Source organism: Tursiops truncatus, chromosome 11, assembly GCF_011762595.2.
Source record: "Tursiops truncatus isolate mTurTru1 chromosome 11, mTurTru1.mat.Y, whole genome shotgun sequence".
In the NCBI taxonomy this organism is placed as follows: Eukaryota; Metazoa; Chordata; class Mammalia; order Artiodactyla; family Delphinidae; genus Tursiops; species Tursiops truncatus.
In genome coordinates this window covers 25,633,396-25,655,305 of record NC_047044.1, presented here as the reverse complement: position 1 = coordinate 25,655,305, position 21,910 = coordinate 25,633,396, and the positions used below count along the sequence as shown (strand labels likewise).

General features: G+C 43.2%; 1 protein-coding gene across 3 annotated transcripts in view; it reads right to left on the bottom strand.

The window, feature by feature from the left end:
* TMCC3 (transmembrane and coiled-coil domain family 3) overlaps positions 1–21,910 on the bottom strand; it is a 315,420-nt gene that overhangs the window by 286,168 nt on the left and 7,342 nt on the right. For all 3 annotated transcript variants that reach the window (XM_073788347.1, XM_073788348.1, XM_073788349.1), the window contains exon 3: positions 2,438–2,668. The gene's annotated coding sequence lies outside the window, so the exon portion shown is untranslated. The remainder of the gene's footprint in view (positions 1–2,437; positions 2,669–21,910) is intronic.

The window sequence follows — 21,910 nt, the reverse complement described above, 5'->3', positions numbered from 1 at the left end:
AGGGAAAGCTTTCCACCACCCCTGACAGCAACATTACCCCATCTCTGCCTGGTGTTGAGACTTTCACTTCCCCTCCCGTCTGGCCCCACCAGCAATGGGAAACCAGCACTACATGTTCCAGACACTGTGCACGCGCTTAATTGGTTTAGTTCCTACCCTGCGAAGTGGGTACTTATCCCCATCATATAGAGGAAGAAACTGAGGCTTAGAGATATAGGTGACCAGTTGGTAAGTGGAAGAACTACAACACCCACATTCCTCCCCACTGCAAAAAAGTTTCCACATATTTAAGACTTTTTTTTTTTGCAGTACGCAGGCCTCTCACTGTTGTGGCCTCTCCCATTGTGGAGCACAGGCTCCGGACGCGCAGGCCCAGCAGTCATGGCTCACAGGCCCAGCCGCTCCATGGCATGTGGGATCTTCCCAGACCGGGGCACGAACCCGTGTCCCCAGCATCGGCAGGCGGACTCTCAACCACTGCACCACCAGAGAAGCCCTTTAAGACTTTTGTTCCTAAGGCCTGCAATGAGGGGAATAGGCCAGCACACCCCCAATTAACGTTATGGGCTTCGTCTTTCTAATAACCTTCATCTCTTTCACTCTTAAACAGAAAGCTATCCTATGAGCACCATTCAAAATACTTACTCTCCCGAGAGAGAAGAGACTGTTCTCCAGTGTTTCCTCAATCAATCTGAAGAGTGCCTGGTACATCATTCCTCAGTAATTGTAAGCCGCCTTCATCTGCATCTGTTCATTTGCTGAACAGGTCAGGCCTCTTTTTGCAACATCCTACTGTCCTCAGAGTGGCCTGCAGCCCTTATTGTTATCCCTCAGTTGACCTGGCCACAGACCAAAGCAGATGGTCCAGCTCTGGGGGTTGAGACCTCCTCTGGTTTCCCCACTCCAAGACCAGTTAGGAACCTGCCATAGTCCATGCTTCTTGCTCTTCCATACAAATGATACCTAAATGCACATTTCATCACAGCGCTTCTTGAGAAACCTCTGGTTTGCAACGTTCTGAAAACTTTTCAAACAACCATCACTTGTGCTTCCACTCAGAAGCTGAAGAATCAGCCTGGGAGGAGAGAAAGTCAGGGCGATGTTTGTTGTCCTGTGATTGCTGCATTTATTTCACTAATTTCAGTTATTGGCAGCAGGATGGGCATAAATGGTTGGTGTTTGCTTCTTAATTGGTTTAGAGCCTTCGCTCACTCTGTGCCCAGTCTCATTCATCAGTAACTGGAGACAGCTGTCTACAAGGGATTTTTTTAATGGCATTTTAATGTCATTTTACTTTCCTAGAATGTCAGTTGGACGGGCAAGGAAATTTCCCCCTAGAGTCCTTGGAGGCTGTTCTGAGCTGAAATAACCGCCACCATGGTCGGCTGAGCTCTAAATGAAAAACAGAGTTATACGTCAAGTTCATATTTTAGGGAAGAAAATGTGCAAACCCACACCGGCACCTCTGCCAGCATGATCTCAAGCTTTAGCCACAAAGCCGCAGAGTGACGACTGAGGGCCAGAGTCACTCATGGCCATCAGTAAGGGAGCCGAAGTTCAAGAGAGGGACAGAATGAATAATGGTGACTAGCTTTCTGTTCACCCACTGTGGCAGATTAGAATGCCAAGAGAAGGCGGGAGTGATGACATTTTTAAATGGATTCATTTTGTGAGAAGACTGCTGGGTGAAAAGCAGTGGGTCAGGGCTTATTAGAAACCACAGCTGAAGCCATAAGAAAAAAAAATAAAACACTGTAGAAGAATAATGATGACGAGAGATAAAGCAGCTTGACAAAAGCAGTTCACAAAACTGAACGTACAATATTGTCACTGACTGGTTTGGCGTCTGTATTTTAAAAAGCTTCCCAGGTTGTTCTGATGCACTGTTGGCATTGAGAACAGCTAGTATATGCAGAGAAAATTTAAAAACCAGAGATAGCTTTATGGGGTATTTCTGATTTAATTTTTTTCCTGTGGTTTTTCTGTTTCTACATATTGTTCTATGAACATGCATTACACCTACCATCAGAAAAGGTTATTAATAAAAATTATAACTGAACTTATTAGCAAAAATCGTCCCAGGCAACAACAAGAAATAATAATAACAACTAACATTTATGAAGTGCTTCCTGAGAGCCAGACACGGGTTTCTGTTTTTTGGCCGCACGGAATGTGGGATCTTAGTTCCCTGACCAGGGATCAAACCCATGCCTCCTGCCGTGGAAGCACAGACTCTTAACCACTGGACCGCCAGGGAAGTCCCAGACATGGTTTTATTAATGTTGACACTTAGTCCTTACAACAACTCTGACCGAGTTGTTGTAAGGACTTTTACTGATGAGGAAAGCAGAGGTCCAGGAGGTTCTAGCTCAGACAACAAGAGAGTGACAGACAAAGTATGAACCCAGGGACAGTTACTTGAGAACCTGAGGCTCACCTTTACGTGCTGCTTTGTTCCAGCTGGAAGAAGTCCTGTGTGGTCCAAAGGGCTCCCCTCCAGTCACACCATCATGGGCCCTCTGGATCCTGGGCCTCACCTGTGTGTGCTTTGGGATTCCCAGAGGTCATGGGAAGTTTCCTCTCTGCATTCCCATCAATGTGCTATTTCTTCCGGAGACTTCCCAGAGTTTGCTACTCCCCTCAAGGGATAACTCTGTCACCATGCAAGCTAGAGAAAGGGAAAAAGAAAGAAGAAATTGAACACTGCCGGATCCTGGCTGGCTATTAAGACGTATCATAAGAATCCTTTTTAAAAAGTCTTAATTGGTTTTTTATTGGAGAGCAGAATGGAGTTCTATGAGGTGCCCCAGGCCATTATACATGAGGGTACGGATGTGAAATTCTACAGGGTTTTCCCCTGGAGAGAGGACAGAGTGCTCATCAGATTATTTCCCCATTTCGCAGATGGTGGTGTCAAGTCATTAAGAAACTCTGTGAAAGAGAAAAAAAGGAGTTGATGCCCCAGCCAGAACCAAAGACCTTTCTAGTCCACAAGCAGTTTGTGGATTTTAAAAGATTTTTAAAAATCAGCAGCTATTTAAATTCATTCTCCTTCATGGTAAGGTTTCTGATAAAACACAGCATGTCCAGTTAGATTTGAATTTCAGATAAATAATTTTTTGGTAAAAGATGTCCCAAATGGTGCATGGAACACCTTTATACTAAAAAATTATTCACTGTTTAATTTTAGATAAACTTTAACTGGGAGTCCTATACTTTTATTTGTTAAATATGACAGACCTATTTCATGAGAAACGTGATTTTATTTTCTCCTTGGAGACTGTTTTCCCTTCTCAGTGTCATTAGCTCAGTGATTTGAAGGAAAATAGACCAGAAAATTAATCCCAGCCCAACCTTTTGTGCCAAACACCCACTGAGCCAACTCCTCTCGTAGTCAGTAAGCGTTACATCTTCCAAAAGCACACATGCACACACACCTTACACACATGCATTCACATACACACACACACCGTCAGACATGCACAGGCACACATTTTCTCATATATGTATATATATGCACACATGCAGGGTACAAATAGCTTCTCCTAACATTTTAAATTGCAAATCCCTCACTCTCTGCTCAGATTTTCATGGCTTTCCAAAAACATTTTTTTGGGGGCGGCGGGGTCAGTTCTTGTCTATTCAAGGAGACAGTCACGTCTCCAGCTTGTTTTGTATGCTGGGCTACACTGATTGGGCTTCCCACAGAGAGGGTTGGCAATAAGACCTAATCGCTCTCTCTTTTTTTTTTTATTTTATTTATTTATTTTTGGAAGCGTTGGGTCTTCGTTGCTGCGCACGGGCTTTCTCTAGCTGTGGCGAGCGGGGGCTACTCCTGGTTGCGGTGTGCGGGCTTCTCATTGCGGTGGCTTCTCTTGTTGCAGAGCATGGGCTCTAGGCACGTGGGCTTCTGTAGTTGTAGTGCACAGGCTCAGTAGTTGTGGTGCGCAGGCTCTAGAGCTCAGGCTCAATAGTTGTGGCGCATGCTCTTAGTTGCTCCACGGCATGTGGGATCTTCCCAGACCAGGGCTTGAACCCGTGTCCCCTGCATTGGCAGGCAGATTCTTAACCACTGCACCACCAGGGAAGCCCAAGACCTTATCTCTTGTATTTCAGAAAATTTGAATTTTTCTTTTCTTGCCATTGCATTAAACTGCCTATTTTAGCGAAAAGGGGATGATAGTTGTCTTATGGTCAGACACTGAATGCAACTTAATAACAAGGAAAAATACAAACTGCAAATTGAAAAATTGAGCCATGTAATATAAATATTTGAAAATGAGAGAGAAGAAAAAAATTTAAAGTATTTAAGAAGCAGTATAGAATAGTGGTTAAAAGAGTAATTCCTATAGCTAAGCTACTTGAGTTACTAGCTGGACAAGTTACTTAACTTTAGATGTAAAGTGGAAATAACAACATTTTCTGCCTCATGAGGTTGTTGTGATGTTTAAGTAAATATATAAAAGATGTATGAAATAGTGGCTGACACATATTATTTACCATTACAATTACCTCTTATTTGCCATACACAGGGGTAGCCTATTTACATATATAATTCCATTCAATTGTCAAATGAATGTGAGATACATGGACATAAGGAAACTGAGGCTCAGAGAGGTTAAGAGACTTGCCCGAGGTCACACAGCTAGCATGCAACAAAGCCAAGATTTAAGTACTAATCTCAGTACAAAGCCACTGTTCTCTTGATTACCCAATTTTAAAATAACAAGTGGATACTGGGCATATACCCTGAGAAAACCATAACTCACAAAGAGACATGTACCACAATGTTCATTGCAGCATTATTTACAATAGCCAGGACATGAAACCAATCTAAATGTCCATTGATGGATAAAGAAGATATTGCACACATATACAATGGAATATTACTCAGCCATAAAAAGAAACAAAATTGAGTTATCTGTAGTGAGGTGGATGGACATACAGTCTATCACACAGAGTGAAGTAAGTCAGAAAGAGAAAAACAAATACCGTATGCTAACGCATATATATGCAATCTAAAAAAAAAAAAACGTGGTACTGATGAACCTAGTTGCAGGGCAGGAATAAAGGGGTAGAAATAGAGACTTGAGGACATGGGGTGGGGGAAGGGTAAGCTGGGACGAAGTGACAGTAGCACCGACATATATACACTACCGAATGTAAAATAGTTGGCTGGTGGGAAGCAGCAGCATAGCGCAGGGAGATCGCCTCAGTGCTTTGCGATGACCTAGAGGGGTGGGATAGGCACGGTGGGAGGGAGGCTCAAGAGGGAGGTATATGGGGACATATGTATGCATATGGCTGATCCACTTTGTTGTGCAACGGAAACTAACACAGTATTGTGAAGCAATTGTACTCCAATAAAGATCTATTTAAAAAAATAAATAAATAAAGTCATGGGGATGTAATGTACAGCACAGGAAATAGTCAATAACACTGCAATAACTTTGTATGGTGACAGATGGTTACTAGACTTAGTGTGGTGATCAATCTGTAATGCAGATAAATCAAATCACTATGTTGTACACCTGGAACTAATATATATTGTATGTCAATTATACTTCAATAAAAAAAGAATACATCTTTTAAAAAAATAAAATAAAATAAAATAAAAGTGGAAAGTACACAGGTGGCCAGGTAGTAGCTCTTCAGGAAGGAGACAGAATCACGGCTATGGTCGCTGCTTCTGTGGGGTTGGGGGGTGAGTGTCAGGAGAGGTTTAGACTGGTGCATTTGGTGGAGAGTACAGAACTTTGTGTTTAGTTACAGACCTCACCCAAACATCTGCCAACCAGGTTAGGACCTTACTTTCTTGTTACCTCTCTAAATAAATCCCCAGAAGGTGGAAAGCCCTGATCCCGGGCTCTGCCTGACTCTCCATCATTAAGGCAATGTAAGGCAGGGTTGACGCGCCAGCATTGGGTGTGTTCTAACAGTAGCCCCAAGGACTCTGTCCTTGACTCACAACTGTCTACTCAGCATTTCCACTTGGATATCTAATACACATCTCAGACTTAACAAGTCCAGAACAGGATTTTATCCCCAAAACTGGCTTTACCTCTAGTGGCCCTAGTTCAATAGATGACAACTCCATTCTTCCAGTTGAGGAGACCTAAAGACGTGGAGTTGTCCTTCATGTACCTCTTTCTCATGCCTCTGATATCCAATCCATTGGCCATCCCTCATCCAATCCTGATGGTCCTACCTGCAAAATACATCCAGAATCAGACCACCTCCCTCCATCTCCACCCCTACCATCCTGGTCCATGCATCTCATCTTCATCAGGATCACTGCAGTAGACTCGTAGCTGATCTCCCTGCTTCCACCCTTGCCTCCTGCCATGGTGTAGTCTTCACACAGCAGCCAGAGTACTTTTGTTAAACATGCCACAAATCACCGCACTCCTCTGCTCAAACTCCTCCAGAGTCTTTCATCTTGGAGAGCCTGAAAAGCCCGTCATGATCCACAGCTCTCCCCCAGCTCTCTTGGACCTCCCCTCACACCACTAACCCCAGCTCCCTCTCCCTTAACCCGCCTTATTTTTTCCACAGCATTTATCCTTTCCTGATGTGCTCTATTCATCTATTTGCTTACTGTCTCTACCCTCTAGAAGGGAAGATCCATGTGGATAGGGATTTTGTCTGTATTACTGACTGCTATTTCTGTATCCTCAGGGCCTAGAAGACGATGTACACACAGCAGGTGCACAATAAATATTTGGCGAATGAGTGAACAGAGAGAGCCTTTTGTCGGCTGAACAGGACACCTCTGCTGACTGCTTCAGCTTCCCTACCCTAAAATCAGCCTTTGAGAGGACTCTCCATTCTGCATTCTTTTCCACCTTAGGAGTCAAAACTCCAGGATGATCCTGAACAAATCTTTTCTGGCTGGCGTGCTTCTGTGTTTTGTAGCTCTGCCCAGTTGGGTTGGGCAGAACAGACTGATGGACAAAGCCACGTGCAAGGCTCCCGGCAGGTCTCCAGCTCGCCATGTGCTCTCAATGGAAACATGTCTGGGGACACTATTCTAAAGGCTCCAAACCAACGCAGCAAATGATGAAAACCTCATCGCTCAAGTAGAGAAGAAAACAAATCCAACCACCCCGATGCCCACTTGCATGGAAACTCTGCATTAGTTCAAAGGGCCAGTACTGGCAATACTTTCGGCTTTTATGACCCTCTTTTGTCGTTCCAGGGATTGTGTTTGGCACATGCTGGGAGGAGGTGGCCTTTCAAATTGAATGCACCAAGCAGGAAGCTTTCCAAAGACCGAATTAATTACCTTCAGCAGCATCTGAACAATTATTATTTTGTGAGGAGTTTGCCAGTCAGAGACTTTGGCACATCCATTAGGGACCCTGAAACCAAGCCAAGGACTCAGCCTCTCACTGCAGAAATCCCTTCACCCTCCCCAAATAAGCAAGGCTATTAGAGAAGGGCTTTGCTGACCCAGGTGGGAGGCCTCACCCAATCCTCTGGCTTCTGCGGCATCTCCTAACAGCTGAAGTGTTGCCTACAGAAGCCTAGCACAAACACTGAACACTGTAAGGGTTGAACACTAGAATATGCAGCATCTAAATGTTCAAGTATCTCTTCCTAAAAGGATTCAGGTATATCCAATCGTACTGTGTTAATTAATCATTTCTCCAGAATTACACTGGCAAAACTATCAATAAGGCTAGAGTGCCTCTTAATGGGTCCCAGGTTCAAGTACGCACATTCTACTCACATGAAGAGGACAACGTACCAGTGGAAACGCCTGAACTCTGTGGTTTTTCTGACACTTGGATCAGCCAGGTCCCCTCTAGGATTCCTGAACATTCAACCAGCCCAAATGTCTAGTTCATCTTTTAGGTATATTTATGGACATGGACACCATACTTTAACTTGTCAGCCATTTTAAGATGCACCGTTATTTTATGTAAAGCTAAGAAAGAAAATGATTCTGTAAACTAAATTAGAACAAGCCATTGATTATAGGTTGGGTCCCAATCAGAGATAAGTTGTAAAAAATTGTGTATCTTACAATCATGTGTGTGTGTGCGTGCATGTGTAGGGGGAAAGAAAAAGATGTAGTTGGGGGAAAAAAAACTCATGTAAGTTGTTTGGAGCAGTTTTGATATTTAATATTTTCACCATTTCTAAAATTAAAGAAAATTACTATATTGCTTGCAAAATTCTACTTGGGGATTTTAATAGAATTTTTAAAATTATGAACTGTATGAAGTTATTTCTATTTTAGACTCTGCTGATCAGGCACTGAGTTCTCTAACATGAAAATGAATTATGTAATTGCTCTTTCTGCTGGCTCTTCTTGCAAAGGGCCAAACCAGGTTCAGTGTTGCTGCCTCAGCAGAGCACATAGGATTAAGTAATGTGGCAAATGGCCACCATTCTAAGATCTTGAGTTCACTCATGCACTCACTCACTCTTTCATGACTGCCTTCCAACCTCTGGTCAGTGGTAATTCTCTGAGTTTATCACTAATTTCTCATTTGCAGAATGAGAGGCTAGAACTAGATTGATTTCTAAGCACCTTTTCTGCTTTCACATTCAGCTTTATACTAATTCCAGTTTGACTTTATTTTTTTATTATTTATTTATTTATTTATTTATTTTAAATAAATAAATAATAAATATTTATTATTTATTTATTTAAATATTTATATATTTTTATTATTTATTTATTATTTATTTAATAAAGTAGGAGTTTATTAATTAATTAATTTATTTTTGCTGTGTTGGGCCTTCGTTTCTATGCGAGGGCTTTCTCTAGTTGTGGCAAGTGGGGGCCACTCTTCATCGTGGTGCGCGGGGCTCTCACTATCGTGGCCTCTCTTGTTGCGGAGCACAGGCTCCAGACGTGCAGGCTCAGTAGTTGTGGCTCAAGGTCCTAGTTGCCCCGTGGCATGTGGGATCCTCCCAGACCAGGGCTCGAACCTGTGTCCCCTGCATTAGCAGGCAGATTCTCAACCACTGCGCCACCAGGAAATGGAAATAAAAACAAAAATAAACAAATGGGACCTAATTAAACTTAAAAGCTTTTGCACAGCAAAGGAAACCATAAACAAAACAAAAAGACAACCCACAGAATGGGAGAAAATGTTTGCAAATGCTGCAACCTGACAAGCGATTAATCTCCAAAATATACAAACAGTTCATGCAGCTCAATATCAAAAAAACAAATAACCCAATCCAAAAATGGGCAGAAGATCCAAACAGACATTTCTCCAAAGAAGACATGCAGATGGCCAAAAAGCATGAAAAGATGCTCAACATCGCTCATTATTAGAGAAATGCAAATCAAAACTATGATGAAGTTATCACCTCACACCAGTTAGAATGGCCATCATCAAAAAGCCTACAAACAGGGACTTCCCTGGTGGCGCAGTGGTTAAGAACCCACCTGCCAATGCAGGGGACATTGGTTAGATCCCTGGTCTGGGAAGATCTCACATGCCGTGGAGCAACTAAGCCCGTGTGCCACAACTACTGAGCCTGCACTCTAGACCCTGTGAGCCACAAGAGCTGAAGCCCACGCATCTAGAGCCCGTGATCTGCAAGAAGAGAAGCCACCACAATGAGAAGCCTGCACAGCACAACGAAGAGTAGCCCCTGCTCACCACAACTAGAGAAAGCCCACGCGCAGCAACGAAGACCCAACGCAGCCAAAAATAAATAAATAATTTAATTTTAGAAAAAGAATGCTTTAAAAAAAAAAAGGAATGCTTTAAAAAAAAAAGTCTGCAAACAATAAATGCTGGGAGGGTGTAGAGAAAAGGGAACCCTCCTACACTGTTGGTGGGAATGTAAATTGGTACAGCCACTATGGAGAACAGTATGGAGGTTCCTTAAAAAACTACAGAGTTACCATATGATTCAGCAATCCCACTCCTGAGCATATATCCAGAGAAAACCGTAATTTGAAAAAGATACATGCACCCCAATATTGACTGCAGCACTATTTACAATAGCCAAGAAATGGAAGCAACCTAAATGTCCATTGACAGATGAGTGGATAAAGAAGATGTGGCACATATATACAATGGAATATTACTCAGACATAAAAAGGAATGGGGCTTCCCTGGTGGCACAGTGGTTGAGAGTCTGCCTGCCGATGCAGGGGACGCGGGTTTGTGCCCCGGTCCAGGAAGATCCCACATGCTGCGGAGCGGCTGGGCCCGTGAGCCATGGCTGCTGAGCCCGTGCATCCGGAGCCTGTGCTCCGCAAGGGGAGAGGCCACAGCAGTGAGAGGCCTGCGTACCGCAAAAAAAAAAAAAAAAAAAGGAATGAAACAATGCCATTTGTAGCAACATGGGTGGACCTAGAAATTATCACACTAAGTGAAGTAAGTTAGACAGAGAAAGACAAATATCATATGATATCATTTATATGTGGAATCTATAAAATGATACAAGTGAACTTATTTACAAAACAGAAACAGACTCACAGACTTAGAGAACAAATTTATGGTTACCGAAGGGGAAAGGTGGGGGGAAGGGATAAATTAGGAGGTTGGGATTAACATATACACACTAATATATATAAAACAGATAATCAACAAGGACCTGCTGCCTAGCACAGGGAACTCTACTCAATACTCTGTAATAACCTATATGGGAAAAGAATCTGAAAAAGAATCGATATATGTATACGTATAACTGAATCAATCTGCTGTACACCTGAAACTGAGACAACATTGTAAATCAACTATACTCCAATATAAAATTTTTAAAGCTTTAAATAATTTAAAAGATAAAGTAAAAAATAAACAAAACAATAGCAGACAATATAAGACAACAGAGGAGACAAAAGTGTGACAAGACGGATATCCCTTCCTTCCCAGTTTTCCTGCTCTTCTTGGCCTGCACGTGGATGTTTAGAAAGTGCACAGAGGCATCTGGGTTCCGAGCAGCCCCCCAGCCCCACTCACTCTTGCGCACTCTGCAGCTCGCTCGGAGCTATAAAACTGTAAAGAGAAGAAGCAGGTAACTTTCCTGGCCCTTTTCGGCCAAAGAGGGGACAGATTATCGTCTCACTTCTGTACCGAGTCTTGAGCTGACAAAGCATTCCTCAAACGTCTCCAAGCCACAGCTGGAGGCTCTCCCTTCCTATATGTACCCTGGCTGGAAGTTTCAGTCTCTCTTTGAACTCAAACAGCTGCAAATCTTCTCACCGTAAAGGCCAGCCACCTTGCCCTGGTATGTGGAAGGACATAGGGCTTGGAGGCACCTTGCAGAGGTGACTGTGCTGGATATTCTCTATTGGTTCCACACCATCTTCTGCCCTCCTCCACCTGCTCTGGGCCCTGAAGGCTGCTCTCTGGGGCTGCATCACCCAGGCTCCCTCACCCTGTTAGACCCAGGCAGCTGCTTGCAGAAGATAGGAGGGCAGGAAGATGGAGAGCCTGGTGTCTTCAGTCTCTGGCCCCTCTCTCTCCCTTGGGTCTAGGGCTGGTAGCAGCTGCCTTCTGTTGCTAGTTTCTGGATGTCTCACCATCCCTTTACGGTTCCCTGAATCTTTCCCAAACCTTTGAAAATCATCTCTCTGTTAATTCCTCTGTGTTTTGTTTTGTTTTTTTTAAATTTTAGCTGCACTGGGTCTTCGTTGTGGTGCACGGGCTTCTCTAGCTGTGGCGCAAGAGCTTATTTGCCCCGCGGCATGTGGGATCTTATTTCCCCAACCAGGGATCAAATCCGCGTCACCTGCATTGGAAGGTGGATTCTTAACCACTAGACCACCAGGCAAGTCCCCATCTCTCCATTAATTCCTTTTCACTTAAATTCTTGTGAGTCATCTGTTTGACATCTGTCATCTGTTTCTGCTAGGACAGCTAACAGCCTTCAAAGCTAGCTACTCACAGCTACAGCAGCCTTCAAAGCTTCATGCCAAAAGGGGTAGGCAGACAACAAGCTCTACCTACCCCAATATCCAGCTTCCTTCTCCCGTAATAAAGAAACACTTTATTTGTAGCTGGGCACGTGGCTATTCCTAATGAAGATCTAGTTTCCCAGACTCCACTGCAATGAGTTATGACCACATGACTCAGTTCTGCCTGCTAAGATGTAAGCATAAGTAAAATACAGCAGTTTCCGGGAAACCTTAAAAGATAGCTAGATCATGTCATTTGGACTTTTCTTCTGCATTCCTTCCTCTACTCTACTACTTAGAACATGATTATGATGGTTGGAGTTCCAGAAGCTGTCTTAGACCATGAGAATGAAGGTTACACCTTAGTTATGGTGGGATGGAAGCCTGACAGAGCTTGGGTCCCTGCATGTATAGAGCTTCCATACCAGCTTGGACTGCCTATTTCTGAGCCTCTTGTATGGGCTGGCCAAAAAGTTTTTTCGGGTTTTTCCATAAGATGTTACAGAAAACCCAAACGAACATTTTGGCCAACCCAATACAACCCATGCTTGCTTATGCCGTTGTTATTTTTGGCTATCTGTAAGATGTGGCTGAATTCAATCCTAACTGAAACTGGTGAGTGAGATTGGAAAAGAAGTATGGTTTAGCAGAAAGAACCCTAGACCTAAGGGCAGAAGATGCTGGTTCAACTTGCAGCTCTTCTACTAAGAGCTCTAGAGAAAATCACCTGATCTTTCTGAGACTTGATTCCCTATCCATTAAGCTGAAAAAAGAGAGCATCCACCTCACATAATCATTGAGAAGATTATGTAAGATAACACATGTTTCAGTGTCCAGCACACAGCAAGCACGTGGTTTTAAGTGTATGGCTCTAGAGTTAGACTGGGAGTTGAAATCCTGCCTCCACCACTTACTAGCTGTGTGCCTTTGGGAAAGCCATTCGAATTCTCTGGGCCTCCGCTCTCTCATCTTTAAAAGTGCTTGATAATAATACATGCTTCATAGGACTTTGAGGTTAAAATTAGCGAATTCATGTAATTATTTTATTACCTAGCACATAGTAAACGTTCATTAAATGAATAACTACTGTTATTAATATTTTCTAGTCATTATCCTCTAATCATTTTTAAATATTCTTGTGATGATTATTTTCATTTTAAGTCTTGGATTGCGTATTCCTATGACAAAAGAATGTCGTCTATATACTGTTATAGACTTCACAGATCCTAGCTCTATGCCAGACCCGGAAGTACTTGATTAAACAGCTAACAAATCATCTTGCATGTCAGCTGAAGAGGTTCAGTTCTTGAGTGGGGTTGAGAGTCCTGTTCTTAGAAACAGCCAGATTTACCAAAGAAGAATGAGATGGGGTGGGGCTGGGGAAGGAGGCTGAGAAGCTGTTGAGATTTCAGAATTAGTAGGGCATCATATAAATCAAGAGTCTCTGTTGCAGACAGCAGAATTCACTCTGGCTCGCTTAAGCAGAAATAAGTACATGAAAGAAACTAAAGAGCTCACAGAATCTTTGGCAAGACCAGAGAACCATGACTGAATGCTATGCAGTTGGAAAAAAATGCCCTACCACAACATGGAAATGTTTTAATGTAGGCCCACAAAGAACCAAACCAAGCTTTGCAGAGAATCTGCTCTCTCTCCCTTTCTCTCCCTCTCTTTGGGCTCAGCTGCGATCTTACATCTATGCCACGTAAGTTGGCAGAAACTATCACAAGTCTCAATCTATCTGCAAGGGAGTCTAAGAATGTACATTTTAGCTTTCTTCACAGAAAGGGGTTGGAATGTGTGTTTAGTGAGCCAACTTACAGTATCTGCCACACGAATTTTAGGGCTTTCTATGTGCCTGTGGCTTTACCAATATGACATGTCAGAAAGACCATGATCGTGAAAAGATCATGTGCCGTGAAAAGATCATGTGCCGTAAAAAAGATTTAAAGATAAATGTGGTTTCTTTCTTTTCCTTGGACAGACCAAATTTGTTCCTATCTTAGGGTCATTGCATATGTTCATTTTTTACCTGGAACTCTCTGCCCCTATATCTTCTCTTGGTTCATGCCTACTCGTCTTCAAGTTCCAGCATGAATGTTGCCTCCTCAGACAGGCCTTTCCTGACCACCCCATCTACACTGTCCCATCTCACCCAGCTTCCTATCATATCATTCTTTTATTTTCTTTTTAGCATTTAGCTGCTATTTTCTTATTCTTTGTTGTTGTTTTTATGGTCTGTACTCCTCTTACCTCTAAATAGAATGGAAATTCCATAAGAGCAGAGACTTTGTCTTGTTCACAGCTGTATCCCTGGAGTCCTGAAGAGTGGCTAACACATGATAATAATAGCATGGATTTTATATATATATATGGCAGTCTGGCTCTAGAACCTGAGCTCTTAACTGCTACAGCATGCTGAATATAGCAGGTGCTCAAAAAATAATTTATGGATACATGAGTGAATGGACATCTTTTAGTCATCTCATTGACCCTCTCTGTTGTATTTAACACTGCTAATTCTCTCTTTCTCTGTCTCCTCCATGGGCTTCTCCTCCTCAATCCCCTGTCCCCCTTCCTTTACCTACTGGTGTTCTACAGAATTCCATCCTGTGTCAACTGCTCTTTTTACCACATGGTCATATTTAGAATCATGGGTCATGACCATTGGGTCATATTTAGAATCATGATTGAATGACCATATTTTATGCTGATGCGTCCCAGGTCTACCATAAATCTCTAGTGTTGATTCTCCCAGAGGGACAGAATTAAATGCTCTTAGCTTCCTGGACACCACCATTTGAGCATCCTCTAGGTATCTCAAACTCAACAAACACAAAGTTGACTTCATCTGCTACACGTACAATCAAGTTAGCCTCAACCAGTCTGTGGAGAGGGTGCCATTTCATTTTCTCCCCAAAATCTGCTCTTCCCACTTCCCCAATCTCAGTCAATATCACCACCATTTAGCCAGCCTTCAAGGCCAACAATCTGGAAGTCACTTTAGAATTTTCCTCCCTCTCCTCATAGCCAATCTATGACCAACTCCTGTGGATTCTACCTCTTAAATAGTTCTTCAGTCCATCCCTCCTCTTTATTTCTGCTCCCAACAGGACTTCTGAACCTCCTTCCAAGAATATATATTGCAATAGTGTCCTAACTACTGTACCTGCCTCTGGTCTTGCTCCCTCAAATCCATTTCTGAATACCACCAGTGTGATCTAACTACAATAAAATTTTGTTTGCTCTATGCTACACTCTTTAGTGGTTCTGCCATTCACTGCCTTCAGGATGAAGTTCCTGCTTGTTAAAAATCCACCTTGAGGGACTTCCCTCATGGTCCAGTGGTTAAGAATCCATCTTCCAATGCAGGGGACGCAGGTTCGATCTCTGGTTGGGAAACTAAGATCCCACATGCCGTGGGGCAACTAAGCCCGTGTGCCACAACTAGAGAGAAGCTCACATGCTGCAACAAGGAGCTGCATGCTGTAGCAGAGGATCCTGCATGCCGCAACAAAGATCCTGTGTACCGCAACTAAGACCCAACGCAGCCAAAAATAAAATAAATATTCTTCAAAAATCAACCTTGATCTGGCCCTTGACCACATCCCAAATCTACATAAAGCCCCTTCCCTACTCCCAACCTTCACCATCACCTATGCTTCAGAAATGGCCAGTTGGCCAGTTCACCGCATTTCCCCAGCAAAGCCCACATATAGAGCCCCGTTTTTCTCCTTGTGGAGTAGGGATAGGGGAAAGCCAGTCAACTCGAGAGTAGAGGAAACATTATGGCAGCTTTTCAGTCCCCTAGTTTCTTCTTGAAGCCCAGCTGCAGCCCTGCCATTTCATTTCTCCAGACACTCCAAGAGCTTTATAATTCAGTCTCTTTATTCACTACTGCTGGCTCACGTTGATGTCTGCTACTTGAAACCAAAAGAGTTCCAACAAATGCACTGATGAACTGAAAGAAAAGGCATCTATTTACATAAGATGATTTGCATGAGAGGAAGGAAAGAGCCCTGTCACAAGAAGAGGGAGAGGACTGGGGAGGCTGGCCCGGCCAACCCCAGGGATTCATGTCTGAGCAGTGAGTGCAGCAAGAGAAGCTGCAAATAGATGATGAAGCCTCTATTTTACAAAGGCTCCCTCCTGAAGAAGCAAAGCTTTTGTGTCCAAGTGACAAAGTACCGCACAGGGCAGAGCCTTCTCCCTGTTCTGTGAGGGATGCAGCCCAGCCGTGGCACATTTTGGGTTCCAGGGAACACAGAACTGCTCTGACACCCCAGGCTGGATGGCTGGGGATCATTGAAAGACGGCATTCTTGGCACAATCCTCAGAGTTATCACCATGGACACCAGCAGCATGGGTGAAGAAAGGGACCCTCCCCAAATGGCTCAGTGGGCAACAAATAGCATTGTGGGGAGGTGATCAGAGCATGGGAAGAAGACGTCATGAATGCCCCTTGGTAACTGTAGTGGACAGACTGGTTTGCAATACACCCACTGGGGAATCCCAAAAATAACTGAATGAGACTTGAATGGGGGCACTCAAGGCTCTGAGACTTGAAGATGTGAGATAAATTCAGCAAAATGTGGGTTATCACCCTCCATAGGCCCCCACTGCAACCCACAGGACAGGGAAACCTGAGGAAATTGAAGTTCATGGTATTAGATCTACTTAAAAATTTTTTTAAGTGAAGGAATAAAATAACCTAGGAAAACTAAGATGGAATTACTTATGGGACTTTCCTTCAAAGCCTTGTCTAGAATTCACAAGCTGTTTATGAAATATCATCCATTAAAAGAAACAGTTCATAATTTAGTGTGCTGAGATTTCCTATAAATTCAGCAAAGTAGAAGGGGACAACAGAAAGCTTATATTCCAGGATTACAAGTCAGAAAGTCCCCTTTATATAATTAGGGTCTCTGGGTAGTTAGCCACAGAGATCTTGTCAATTATTCTTGAGCTCATTTGGGAAAGAAGGAGACCGACATTTTTATAAGCTTACTTTTAATTCTGCATTTCACATGGAGAGCTTGACCCAGTTGTGAAATGACACACTTTCCATAGCCTGGTTGGGATTAACCTGACTGAACATATAGCAAATCAATTCACCCAAGGAATGGATGTCAACCTAGCCTTAGAGAGAAATTTTCTCTCTAAAGAAAACTTTGTACTAAATTCAACTTGATACTTATACAACTTTCATGATCGTCAATTCTTTTCCATTCTTATAAGTGATGATACTGAGTTTCAAATTGAAGCTGATGAGTTATAAAAATCTCCATTTAAAACATTCTAACTATGTTTACAGATATTTTTATGACACCCAGGAGACATGAAATGCAGGATCATTAGTTCACTGGAAGATGAAGACTTGGGGAATTAAAATGCTTCTCAAACATAAATTTTCAAGTAAATGAAATCCAAAAATCAAACTTCCTATATGATAGGAATTGTTCAAAGCAATTAACAAAATATGAGATAGATATAATTTTTTCCCTATGTCATAGATGAAGAAATATAAGCATGGAGAGCTTAAGTAACTTGCCTAAGAGCTCACAGCTAGTAAGTAGCAGGGCAGGGATTTAAGGCAAACTGACTAGAGAGAACACATGTGATAACCAGCATAAATATACAGCTTCCCAGCTTCTGCTACTTCCCTTCTTTAGTTGGCATGTGTATCTTTGGGCTGTTTGGTACCAACTCTGATCCCATCTCTATGTGACCTTATCTTTCAAGCATCTAACCCCTTCTCTAGCAAGTCTCACTGGCTTAGCTTGGATTAGTGTCTTCACTGTGGGTTTTTTTACTTTAACACAAACAAGCAATTCCTTAATTCTCAGCAGACACTGACTGGGTCCTGGGTGTCCTAATTTAACTAATTTCTGGTACTATCTACCTGGACATAGCATCAGATCCCACAGGTTGAGGGCTCTGTCCAAAACACTCCCTCGATCCCACCCCCAAACTTCAGATGCCAATCGCAAGTCCAGGTTGTCACCTGTGCATCTGACCTGCTAGCTAGAGATCCTCTGATCTCCTGCAACCGAATCCTTGGGTTCGATTAACTTGCTAGAGCAGCTCACATAAACATTTTACCTCCTAGATAACTGGTTTATTATGAAAGGATATAACTCAGGAACAGCCAGATGGAAGAGATTCACAGGACAAGGTATGAGGAAGGGGCTCAGGTTTTCCATGCTCTCTTGGTGCACCACTCTCCCAGCACTTCCATGTGATCACCAATCGGGAAACTCCAAATCCTGTCCTTTTGGGTTTGTTTGTTTGTTTTTGCACACCGCACAGCTTGTGGGATCTCAGTTTCCTGACCACGGATTGGGCCACGGCAGTGAAAGCACCGAATCCTAAACGCTAGACCACCAGGGAACTTCCCCGTCCTTTGGGGGTTTTGTGGAGGCTTCGTTACATAGGCATGTCTGATGAAATCTGTGGCCATTGGCAAATAATTCAACCCCCAGTTCTTCTCCCCTCCCCAGAGGTGGAGGGGGCGTGGGGCTGAAAGTTCTAACCCACTAATTACCTGGTCTTTTCCCCTGGCAAACACCCTCCATCCTTAGGTGCTTTCCAAAAGTCACTTCATTAATATAAACTCATGTGTGGTTCAGAAGGGTTTGTTATGAGTATTAAGACACCTTTATCACTTAGGAAAGTCCAAGGGTTTTAGGAGCTCAGTGCCGGAAAGGGGCACAGGGACTGAATATATATTTCTTATTATAAATCACAAACGTCACAGTTTTCATGTTTAAGTTGTCAGGACATTAACTGGAAAACCACTCGAATGCACCTGCTACATCTCAATGAGTTCTTTACAATCAAGACTTGAGAAACAACCACAGGCAATAATATTAGGGAAGTAGAAGTGGGAGGATTACCAGTATTGATTACCTACTATGTACCAGGCACTATAAGTTCTAAATACATTACCTCATTTATCTTTGTAACAACACAACTAAATGAGGTCAAAGACTATCAAAGGGTCAGTCAGAACAATCAACAGTGTTAAAGAACAATGACAATACGAGATATTAGAAGACCACAACAGCCTAAGAGGATTGAGCACAGAAAGATGGTCCATGGGAAAAGCCTCAGAAAAATGGATTTAAATTTTTCTTAATTTATATTTTGAATGGGTATTATATGCAAAATTCAAAAGGTACATAAGAGGTTTTTTTGTTTGTTTGTTTTATATAGTCAAAATAGTTTATCGATTGGGACCATAAGCTTTTCTTTCATAAGAGTTTTGTAATGGACATTTTTCATTTGTGTCTGCCCCACATCTTTTCTTTGTAGTTCTTCTATATTATGAATTCTCCTTTCCACAGATAGAGACAAACAAAGACAACGCATATCCTAAAACCCTTTGCTGCTGGGATATAGACATGTGACTCTATTCCAACAAACCCCAAACTTAAGCAAGACTTGGGATACAGGCGAAAACTTACACACACACTATTCTCCTAGTAAGTATGGCCCTGGGGCATTTGCTTTTCTGCGGGAACTGCAATGGGGATACTGGTGCTCAGTGCAGGTTTTATAGATGTTGAGCATCCCTTGGCAGCCACAGCAGGATTTCTGCTAGAACACCCCTGTGGTGTGTTTGGACATTTGTGATGTAGTTGGACACGTTTCCTGGCTGCTTTGCTTCTGACTGTATGACATGCAGGCTTTGTGTGTCGGCCCTCCCAGAAATTCTAGTTAATACTGTGCGATAATTTTTTACTGAAACTAGCTGGAATGGATTCTTTCTTTGAAACAGGTCCCAAGGTATTGGGAATCTGGGATGGACTAGGTGACCTGGTTGGATAAGAAAAGAGTAGGGATGCGATACAGGTAAAACACTGGCGCCCGGTAGTAAAAGAGTCATGAAAACTATTGTAATACAAGTTAGGATGATACTGTTTCTTCCTTAGTTTAGGGAGATGCATCAATAGATTATATCTCAGGATGCCAAAATAAGAGTGAGCACAGCCCCAGACCTCAACCTCCCCCGTTAGGCAGAATTTACAGGGCAGGAAGAAGAACCTGCCCTACATCTCCTGGGCTTCTCAAAGAAATCAAGGATGTAAAAGGGGGTCAGAGAGATGATTTGGAGAAAATGATTGAGGAGATCTTTTTTGAAGAGGCTTCTGCTCTGCTTTAAGTCCTCTCTCCTTTGGACAAAGCGGGGGTGCGGGGCGGGGTGCTAGGTGCTATCTCCCAACCTCAAGCCTAGTTAGAGAATTTCCAGTAGACCACAGGGTAAGTTATGAAATGAAGCCCCCTGCAGCTGGAAGGCATAGAGGACCAGGGTCTGACTACTGACCAAGAAAGCACAATCAAGTCATGGACTGAAGTCTAACTCCTCCATCAAAATACAGAATGTTTAGAAGGGTTAAGTGCTCTGGAGATACAGGACCCAGGAGGGCTGCTACATTGCAATCATCAGGCACTCCCGGAGTTTGCTGGCGCAGGGGATGAGATTTCCCGTAACTACATGTGGGTTAAAAAGGAGAAAGCCTTGGATCCTAATGATAGGTCTTTTTAGAAGGACGTTGGCAATAAAAGCTGAGCGTGCACTGCTGGATATCCAGGGGCTGAGGAAAGAGTTGAAAGGAACCATCCAGAATAGAGATACATCCACTGGAATCGAGGGAACTGCCGGAGAGGCGGCCTGTAGGGGGCGTCCGAAGTTCCTATGCAACTGCCCTGAGAGACGAATCAGCTTGAGCATCCTACAGGCCCCCCAGGGGTCACCAGCTTTAATCATCTGCAAGGCCCAGAGAACACGAAGCCACCAGATCAAGTCATAACTCACTCGCCTCTTTCCCTCTCATCTCTACCCTACCTTCAACCTGAGAGAAAAAGAAAATGACAGCTAGCACGTAGAGGTGAAGGTAGTCAGGGAGAGCAAGAAAGGCCAGAGAAGCTGTCAGAAGTTCCATCCGGGGATAGAGGAAGACCTTCTTCTCCTTCAACCCTGAATGAAGTTGAAAGAGTTGGTGGTAAATATAAAGTTGCATTTTGATTATATCATGAGTTGTGTTTATATTAGTCCATGGCTCCCAGTGGCAAAACACCAAAATGATCAACTATAGTCACACAGAATGAAATGCCAGTGAAAGCAAGGCTCTGGCAGGTGGAGAAGGAAGGAATAAAAAGGCTCTGAGGTGAGTCATTCCAGTTAACTGCACGATAGAATTTAAAGAAAAAAAATCACAAGCTTAGGCGTTTACATTCTCACTTCAGAGCACGGTCAGTGAATGAGAAAGGTTCTGTGGCTTCCCTAAGATACTCTTGTATTTCTTGCAGGCACTGAGCTAATGCAGCTGCAAAGTCGGAGGCAGAGACGGAGTCTGAAGATCGACGAATTACAGAACAGACTGAGTTCAAGTCTCACCAGGTCTTTCAGGGCATTTATCGAGAAAAAGTGGCTCTTCCCCCGAGTACTGGAACGGACATATTTTGGAGGTGTCAGACAGCCCCAAGAATCTAAAGCCCTAGAACTCACAGAGCTTCCTGGACCAACAAAAGCAGCCCCTCCTCCCATTCTGATGAGGCTGGTCCTGTGCTGTTCAAAGACACCAGCTTCACTCGCTGGTCACCTTGCAAGGGGATGTCCTCATGGCCCACCCCTTCCTCTGTTCATTGACTCCAGACCCAAAGCTAGAGGCTGATTCTAGCACGCCCTGAAATCAAAATCAGACCTAGGAGGAGAAGGCAGACACACCAAAAGCCTTGCAGGATTATGGGAAAGTATTCTGAGAGTGTTAGGTAGAGAAGGTCAGAATTTTAGATTGGATCAAGCTCATCTTATAGGTGCCCTCACCGAAAATGCTGGATACAACGTGCTAGATTGAACAACGGGAAGAGGCGTCAACTTCTGGACTGGTTGTCTGAGACTGAGTCTCAGCGGCGGCCTGTGCATGTGAAGTTCAGATGCCATACATTCCTTGATGGAACATACAGAAGGGAATCCAAAGACTTACAGAGACAGGAATGACAGTGGATTTATAATAGCTTTGAAAACTACTC